We start from the raw sequence: 9,983 nt of genomic DNA, 5'->3' as shown, positions 1-9,983 counted from the left end.
GACTGGCTGCTCTTTGGAGAATGGATTGCACAAGATAAAGTAGGAGGCTAACACAATCTTCTAGGAGAGATATGATGGTGATATGAACAAGTGTGTGGCAGGGAAGGGGAAGAGGAAAGACGGGATGTATTTTGAAGGTAGGGTGAAGGGAGTTAGGGAAAAGGGTGCTCAGGATGACACCCTCAGGTTTCTGCCTTAAGAAACTGGTGTTGGAGATGCCCTTTACTAAGATGAGAAAAGCAGGCAGAGGAAGAAGTTTGGGGAAATAGTGAGAGTGCAGTTTTAGACATCGTATGGTTGAAAGGTTCATGAAAATTCAAGTGATAATGTCAGGTAAGCATCTTGACATACAAGTCTGGAGGTCAGAAGAGAAGTCTGGATGGGAGAGAGAAATTTGGGAGTCACTAGTCTATGTATGGTATTTAAGCCATGAGACTGCTGGGTGAGATCACCTAGGAAGATAGTACAGAGGGAGGAGCAAAGAGAGCCCAGAACATATGCTGTCCAAGTGTGTTCATGACTCTGCAAGAAACTGTACAGCAGTGAGAATGTTTCCCTTTCCATTTCCCTTTCCATTGGCTCATTATTTTATCCATTTGTTTTTTTCTGGTATGTATATCAAGAACTTTCTAAGTGAATCCTAAACTAAAGGTCCTGGGGTATTTTTTTCCCTTGCTGTCAGAGCCAAAGGGAGGATCCAGGTTTGAGGGGGGGATCTGTTCCCCATATATAATTTGGGGAACATTCTTTTAAAAAGTACAAGTTTATAAACATAGAATTAGGCACAAAAGTAAATATTTATTTAGAACTGGAAAAGATATCACAACAAATTGCAGATTTTAAAAAGTTGACAAATACCAGAGATGTCACAAAATCAAGACAATCTTATTTCTTTTTTTTTTTTTAAATAAATTTATTTATTTATATATTTATTTTTGGCTGTGTTGGGTCTTCGTTTCCGTGCGAGGGCTTTCTCCAGTTGCGGCGAGCCGGGGCCACTCTTCATCGCGGTGCGCGGGCCTCTCACTGTCGCGGCCTCTCCCGTTGCGGAGCACAGGCTCCAGACGCGCAGGCTCAGTAGTTGTGGCTCACGGGCTTAGTTGCTCCGCGGCATGTGGGATCCTCCCAGACCAGGGCTCGAACCCGTGTCCCCTGCATTGGTAGGCAGATTCTCAACCACTGCGCCACCAGGGAAGCCCGACAATCTTATTTCTACTTTAAAATTATTTTAATTAATTAATAATTAACTGCCTGACACATGCATATATTACTTCTTCCTACCTTTCTGGCTACATAATTTTTGATTGCCTCTTTACTTTTAGAAAATCATATTCTATAGAGAGAAGAGAAAGATAATTGAGTCTTATAAAACATGGTCTATCAAGTTTTTTTTATTATTAATAGTTTAAAATTTCTGCATCACAACTCGTGATTGACTATGCCATATGAATTTTTAGAACCATTGTTAAATTTGGGAAAATCTCAATGAAATTTCTTTCACATACGAGCAGTAAGATTTCAGCGCTATTTCACTGCTTTGGCGCCAATGTTGCATGCCATCTTGTTTAGAACCCTCAGACTTTGTCAGGAAAAGACGTGTTAGATATACAAGCAGAAAGCGTATAACTTCACACAGGACATGCTTGCTGTTTGTAATACTGCTCTAGGCTTTGTCCCACAAACACAGGAATTCTGACAAATTCTATTTTGTGCCACTCCCACTTTTAAAAAAATGGTTTGCTTGTGCTTGTACATGTTGCATTACTGAACACATTCCTGACAGGAGAGGACTTCCATTTCGACTAGGTGTTGATGAGAAGCAAAGCCTCCAGCTTACGATTTCACACGTTTGATGGGTGGAAGAATTTTCTGCAGACTAGGCTGTAGCTTTACACATTTTCAGTCTTGTTTCTCCTCCACTCCCCAGATACTGCATGCTTTGTATTGCAGTCCAACCTCTGGTCCTGCATCCTTGTGTCATGGTTCACGGTAAGTTGTCATGGGGAGGTAGGAGTCCTCTTATAAGCCATTCCTATAACCTGGATGACTATGGACAACTTAACTATACATGGAAGTGACTACGAATCCCATAAGCATATTCCACTAAACCCAAACCGCATAAATATCTCCCCAAATCAACATCCCCAACGTGACCCAACACAAGGGGAAGCCTGAGTGGAAAGAGACAATAGTTCTAACCAGTTGTGATTAAAACATATAATTGTACACATACCTGTGACCATGAGAACACATGACTGGGTCCCTCCCAAGGCCTTAGCAGGGCCCTGTGCAAGCCCCCTTCATTAGTTTCATAGTAAAACTACCTCTGGTCAGAGCCTGAAATCTTCAACTACGGAGGTATTAACTGCTCACAGGTAGGTACCTCTTTATCCTCTCCTTGTGGGTGGAACAGTTATGTCCCTCCTGTGAGTTAGTCTTCGGGAAATCTCAAGGTGATGGTTTGAGTTGCTGCTCTGAAGACATCAGTGTCCAGTTTTCTTTTCTTTTCTTTTCTTTTCATTTCTTTTCTTTTCCCTTCTCTTCTCTTTCTAGCATATGCATACTGAGAAACATTTTTGTTCTTTTTTTTAAAAATAAATTTATTTATTTATTTATTTATTTTTGGCTGCGTTGGGTCTTCATTGCTGCCCACGGGCTTTCTCTAGTTGCGGCGAATGGGGGCTACTCTTTGTTGTGGTGCATGGGCTTCTCATTGCAGTGGCTTCTCTTGTTGCAGAGCATGGGCTCTAGGCGCGCAGGCTTCAGTAGTTGTGGCACACGGGCTCAGTAGTTGTGGCTCGTGGGCTCAAGAGCACAGGCTCAGTAGTCATGGTGCATGGGCTTAGTTGCTCCACGGCATGTGGGATCTTCCTGGACCAGGGGACGAACCCGTGTCCCCTGCATTGGCAGGCGGATTCTTAACCACTGTGCCACCAGGGAAGCCCCCATTTTTGTTCTTAAGTATAGGTTTTTCTCTTACAAACCTTGATTTTTAAAAATTGCTATTTATTAATGGTACCTGATTAAATAATTCAATAAGCATTTACTTTTTGCCCAATACGATTACTAAGTGCATATAATCCTATTAGAATTGTGTGGTGAGGAGACAACAGTTCTATCTGTATGCATGAGCTTTTAAGAAAAATCTGAGCCTACAAATGCTGACAAGCATCTTGTATATGACTATCAAAACTGACGTCCTCTAAGAAGCTTACCTTTACGTTTGCTTACTTCAAATCCCAGAGGAAGTCAACACCTACAACTAACTATTCCTCTAATATTAGTTACCACAAATATGCCTCTACTTCGGTGAGTCTTTACTCTTGAAAACTATGATCTGAGTCTAAAATGGCTCTTTAGCATGTAAATAACTTAAGTAAGGAATTATATATATATATATTTTAAAGATTTATTTCTTATTTATTTATTTTTGGCTGTGTCGGGTCTTAGTTGCGGACTCAGGATCTTCATTGAGGCACATGGGATCTTTTGTTGCGGTGCGTGGGCTTCTCTCTAGTTGTGGATTTTCTCTCTCTAGTTGTGGCGTGCAGTCTCCAGAGCATGTGGGCTCTGTAGTTTGTGGCACGTGGGCTTTAGTTGTGGCGCGAGAGCTCAGTAGCTGTGATGTGCGGGCTTAGTGCCCTGCAGCATGTGGGATCTTAGTTTCCCAAACAGGGATCGAAACCACATCCCCTGCATTGGAAGGCAGATTCTTAACCACTGTGCAACCAGCGAAGTCCCTCATCAATTCTTTATTCAGATCACTTTGCTTGCCAGTATACTCTTTTGTCTCTGGTTTCTTTCTCTCAACATTATTTTATGAGATCCATCATGTCACTGCATGTAGCAATAGTTAGCTCATTTTTCTTTGTCTACAGTTTTCTATTGGATTAACATATTCTATAACTGTTTATTTATTTTATGGTTTAAAGGCATTAGTATTTTTCCAGTATTGGCCTATAATAAACAATGTATCTAGGAATAATGTACATACTTTTTAGTGAATATCTGGTGCAAAGAAATGTATGCATTTCTATTGAGAATTCACCTAGGAGTTAAATTGCTGTGTCTACATGTATTTAATTTTAATAGATAATGCCAAACTGTCTCCCAATGTATTTGTACCAGTTTCAACTCCTAATGGCAGTATATAAAGATTCCAGCTATTCCACATTCTCATCAGCATTTGGTAGGATCACTTTTTAAATTTTAGCATTTTGTCAACTGTGTTGTGTTATGCATTTTTGTTTTAATTTAATTCTGATTACTAAAGAGACTGAAAACCTTTCAATGGCTTATTGGCCATTTGTATACCATCTTTTGAGAAGTGCCTCTCAAAAGAGGCACTTCAAGTCTCTTACTAATTTTTCTGTTGGGCTGTTTATCATTTTCTTACTGATTGAAGGAGTTCTTTATATATCATGGTTATGAGCCCTTCATTGGTCATATGTGTTGTAAATATTTTATACCACTCCCACTTCTTACTTTATTTATTTATTTTAAAAAGTTATTTATTTATTTTTGGCTGTGTTGGGTCTTCATTGCTGCACGTGGGCTTTCTCTAGTTGTGGCGAGCAGAGGCTACTCATTGCGGTGGCTTCTCTTGTTGCAGAGCACGTGCTTTAGGCGCATGGGCTTCAGTAGTTGTGGCTCACAGACTCTAGAGCGCAGGCTCAGTAGTTGTGGCGCACGGGCTTAGTTGTTCCACGGCATGTGGGATCTTCCCAGACCAGGGTTCGAACCTGTGTCCCCAGCATTGGCAGGCGGATCCTTAACCACCGTGCCACCAGGGAAATCCCACCCTTTTCACTTTAAAGATTAAGTTCTTAATTTTTTTTTTTTTTCCACGCCACATGGCTTGCGGGAATCTTAGTTCCCCAACCAGGGATTGAACCTGGGCCCTCATCAGTGAAAGCGCAGAGTCCTAACCACTGGACCGCCAGGGAATTCCCTAAGTCGTTAATTTTAATGTGCTTTTTTTGTGCTTTTTCCTTTTGTTAATGTCTTACGTCCTGTTCATGAAATCTTTGCTACCTCAGGGTAATGAAGATATTCTACCACATAATTTTTAAGAAGGCTTATTGTTTTACTTTTAATTTTAAACCTATAATCTACCTTCAGTTGATTTTTGTAAATGGTGTGAGGTAGGTTCAAATTTCTTTTCCTCGTCTCCACCCATATGTATATTTAATTGAACAAACATCACTTTTTGAAAAGACAATACTTTCTTCACTGATCTGTAGTACACGCACGCGCGCACACACACAAACACACACACAGACACACACACATCCTACTTGGGTTTGAGTAGGATTGCACCAAATCTATACATCAATTTGGGGAGAATTGATATCTTTATAATATTTCCAATCTGTGAAATTGCTATGTCTATTTATTTAGATATTCCTAATAATAATTTATATTTTTCTGACTGGTTTTATGGTTCTATGTGTAGAAGTCTTGCACACATTTCATTAGAGTTGTTTCTAGCTATGACTGCATAAATGATATTTTTAAAAATTTCAGTTTTCTAATTTTCGCTGGTATATAGAAATGCAATTGAATTGTGCATGTTGACCTTTTATCCAGCAAAAATACACCATCATAATTTCTGCAGATCTTCAGTTTTATTTCTTCCTTTCCAATCCTTAATTCTTTTTCTTTCTCCCTTTTTATACTGGTTAGAACCTCTGGTACAATGTTAGTGTAAATGGTGATAATGGGCATCCCATGTCCTGATTTCAGAGGGAAATCTTCCAATATTTCACCATTAACTATGCCGTTTGCTATAGGTTTTTTTTTTTTTAATAGATACCATTTATTAGGTTAAATATGCCCCTTGCCATTCCTAGTTTGCTATGGATTTTTTTTTTAAATATCATGGGCATTAAAAAACATTTTGTCAAATTTTTTTCTGCAATTAAGATGATTTTTCTCTTTTATTCTGTTAATGTGGTAGATTACATTGATTTTTCAACATTAAATCATCCTTTCATTCCTGAGTATGCCCATCTTTTATTATCCTTTTTCTATATTGTTAGATTCATTTGGGATTTTTGCATCTATGTAAGTGAGTGAGATTGGCTTTTAATGTCTCTTCTTTGTAATGACTTTGTTAGCATGATATCAAAACTGCTGGCCTAAGAAGATTTAAGAACTCTTCAGTTCCTTGGAAAAATGTGTATATTGGTGTTAATTCTTTAAATATTTGATAGGATTCTCTGGTGAAGTTATCTGGACCTGCAGTTTTCATTGGGGTAAATTTTGGATTAAATTTCTTTAGAAGACAAAGGGTTATTCAGCTTTTCTTTTTCTCTTGTCAGTTTTGATAATTTTTTAAGGAATTTTCCCATTTGATCAAAAATTTCACATTTTTGTCATAAAGTTATGTCTCTATGTATAGTTGGCCTGAAAAAAATAGACTGCCAGATATTTCTGCAGCAAAGATGGGTTTATTCAGGATCAGAAGAGAATTGCAGTTCAGGGTCTGCAATCATGGCAAGTCATGTGCAAGTCCCCACACGGCAAGGGAAGAAGACTTTTATAGAGGGGAAAGGAAGCTGGGAGGGCTAACGTAAAACAGTCCATGGCTTTTCGTTGGCTGAGTCCTTGCCAGGAAAGCAGAGGAGTCTTTCTTCTTCCTGTTGGGTTCTGCTACTGTTTCAGGGTATGAAAGCTCCCCCTTCTGGGCTCCTGACTCTATTTAATTAAGGCTTCTGTTTATTAATTTTTTTACAATATTTTATCTGTTTATGTCTGTAATAAGATCCTCTCTTTCATACCCGATATTGGTTATTTGTGCCTTCATCTTTTCTTGATCAGTCTATTCAAAGGGTTTATTAATTTTATTAGTCTTTTCAAAGGATCAATTCTTGACAATTGAGTCTATTACATGTATGTTAATATTTATTTTTGTTTTCTACTTTCTTTGGGCTTAATTTGACAGAGTTTTTTCTAAATTTTGAAATGGTTGCTTAGATCATTGTTTTCAGCCTCTTTTCTAATATATGCATTTAAGGCTATATTTCCCCCTTTAATTATGTGTTTAACTGTATTTTGATGTTGTCAATAATTTCTGGTTTAATTCCACTGTGATTAGAGTCTATATATGATTTCAGTCCTTTGAAATTTAGTGAGACTTGCTTTATGGCTCAGCATATGGTCAGTTTTATAAATGTTCTGTATGCACTTATATTCTGCATTGGAAGTACAGTGCCTAACAGGTCAAATTTGTTCGTAAAATTTGTATTTTTCTTACCGATTTTGTCTGCTTAGTTTATCAGTTATTGACATACACGTTTAAATTTTCTCATTTTGATTGTGGATTTGTCTGTTTTCTCCTTTTAGTTCTGACAATTTTCATTACACATTTTGAGTATATGTTATATGCATACAAATTTGGAATTGTTAAATCTTATTTTTTTGGCCACGCCACATGGCTTATGGGATCTTAGTTCCCCAACCAGGGATTGAACCCATCCCTCGGCAGTGAAAGCGCGGAGTCCTAAACCACTGGACTGACCACCAGGGAATTCCCTGGAGTTGTTAAATCTTATTGGTGACTTTAACTTATCAATATGAAATGTCCTTCTTTATCTCTAGAAGTTTTTCTTGACTGTGTTTGTGTTATATACATTTTACCATCCTTTTACTTTCAATTTTTTTGATTCCTGATTATGGCCAAGTATATGATTGATTTTTGAAATCTTCCATGGTTACATGAAAGTAACATGAAAGAACACATACTTTGGTAATAGGGTACAAAGTTCTATATTTGGCTAAAAACCAAGCCAGTTGATTATATTATTAATATATTAATATCCTTGTTTTTTTGTCCACTTATCTGTTAAATTCTTTTTTTTTAAATTAATTAATTTATTTTTATTTATTTTTTGGCTGCGTTGGGTCTTCGTTGCTGCGCGTGGGCTTTCTCTAGTTGTGGCAAGTGGGGGCTACTCTTTGTTGTGGTGCACGGGCTTCTCACCACAGTGGCTTCTCCTGTTGCGGAGCACGGGCTCTAGGCGCATGGGCTTCAGTAGTTGTGGCATGCGGGCTCAGTAGCTGTGGCTCGTGGGCTCTAGAGCACAGGCTCAGTAGTTGTGGCGCACGGGCTTAGTTGCTCTGCGGCACATGGGATCTTCCAGGACCAGGACTCAAACCCATGTCCCCTACATTGGGAGGCAGATTCTTAACCACCGCACCACCAGGGAAGCCCTATCTGTTAAATTCTGAAAGAGGTTTATTAAACTTTACCATTATAATTGTCTGTGTGCATGTATGTGATTTTAACCAAGTTCTTGTATTGTTAGGTGCTTTTGGATTTTTGTATTCAGTATTTATTTGGTGCCTAGAAGTTGAAGATTATTATTATTTTGTGGAGTTTACCTCCTTTTATCTTTGCATAATATTCCTCTTTTTCACACTTAATGCTTTGGCCTTAATTTTTCTATACTTGATATTAATAGTCTCATTCTCGTTTTCTTTTTGCTTGCGTTTAGGCAAACATCAAAAATCCTAAATAAACTGTTGTACCCAGATCCTTGCTATGTACTAGGTAATGTGAGGGGGTTAACAGTCTGTGCCAAAGACAAAGTTTCTTGCTTCCAGGAGCTTCATTTTAATTTTACTAATGGCATATCTCATTAAGATTCTTGCTTTAATACATATATTTTTCAGCACATCTCCTAATTTAAAGCTTTTCATCAAAGAGTATAAACTAAAAAGGTGCACTGAAACAGTTATCTAATCTTTGATATAGTAAAATCAATTATTAATATAGAACTATCAGCTTTAAAATTATAATAATGGACATATTATGCATCGTAGAAATATTAAAGTGGTTTTCTAGAGTAGGGGTGCTTGCTTAACCAACAGAAATGGTGGCAGTGGGCTTAGCTAAGTTGGAGGAACTTCTGTAAGGCTGGTGGTAGCTGTATGGGATGATAACAATGGTATACTTGATTATTGGGGTTATTTCCAAGGTACAATTAATATTAAAATTGTATTTGATTTTAATGTATTGCACAGGAATGCAATAAGAATGTGTGTCTTTAAGTCCCTTCAAAGCTTGTAAAGAAAAGTAGCAAATTGCTTTTACTACCACAAAGACCCAAAAATCTATACGATGCATACAAGTATATATGTATGACAGTGATGAAAGACTATCTCTTCTAGTAGAGTGTCACGGATACACTAAAAAATCTTGCAACGTACCAGTTATGGCTTTTTTTTTTTTTTTAAAAAGCCTTTACTGAATTTGTTACAATATTGCTTCTGCTTTATGTTTTGGTTTTTTGGCCGCGAGGCATGCGGGATCTTAGCTCCCCAACCAGGGATCGAATCCGCACCCCCAGCATTGGAGGGCGAAGCCTTAACCATTGGACCACCAGGGAAGTCCCCAAGGCTTTTGTTTTTAGTGCACCAAAAATTTGTCAAAACAAGATTAGCACTAGGCAGTTGCTAATAACGTTGTATAGAATTATAGAGCAAAACTTGGAGCATAAGATGACATACAACTTTACAGATATATATCAAGGCAGTAAATTTCATTTCTGGGATTCAGAAATAGTTCTAACTTATCCATGTGTAGTTCCCACTCTAGATTGTCTTGAGGGAGAATTTTTTAAACTCGGGCTGCTATCACTAATACAATCACTGACTACTCACAAAATATGACATTCCCCGCCCACCAATTATTGGTACTTAATACAAATTAAAATTAGCTTCTAGCAAATCTGCTGCTGGGGGAGTGTCGCTGGAGGCCACCCAGACAAAATATAATTCTCACAGTATATCCCAGAGCAAATATAATTGATGGATTATTTGTAGTGTTGAACGTAATCTTTATTAGCATGAAAATGACTTAGAATTGACTTAAGATTTACTATTAGTAAAGGGTGCTCAAGAATGAAGGGTTCTTTAGCCTTAATATATGAGTAGGCAGTTGCCTACAAAATGTGTTTTTAGGGGATATGAAATGTGTG

This window comes from Eubalaena glacialis, chromosome 16 (genome assembly GCF_028564815.1).
Source record: "Eubalaena glacialis isolate mEubGla1 chromosome 16, mEubGla1.1.hap2.+ XY, whole genome shotgun sequence".
NCBI classification, from domain to species: Eukaryota; Metazoa; Chordata; class Mammalia; order Artiodactyla; family Balaenidae; genus Eubalaena; species Eubalaena glacialis.
This window is presented reverse-complemented; position numbering follows the sequence as displayed.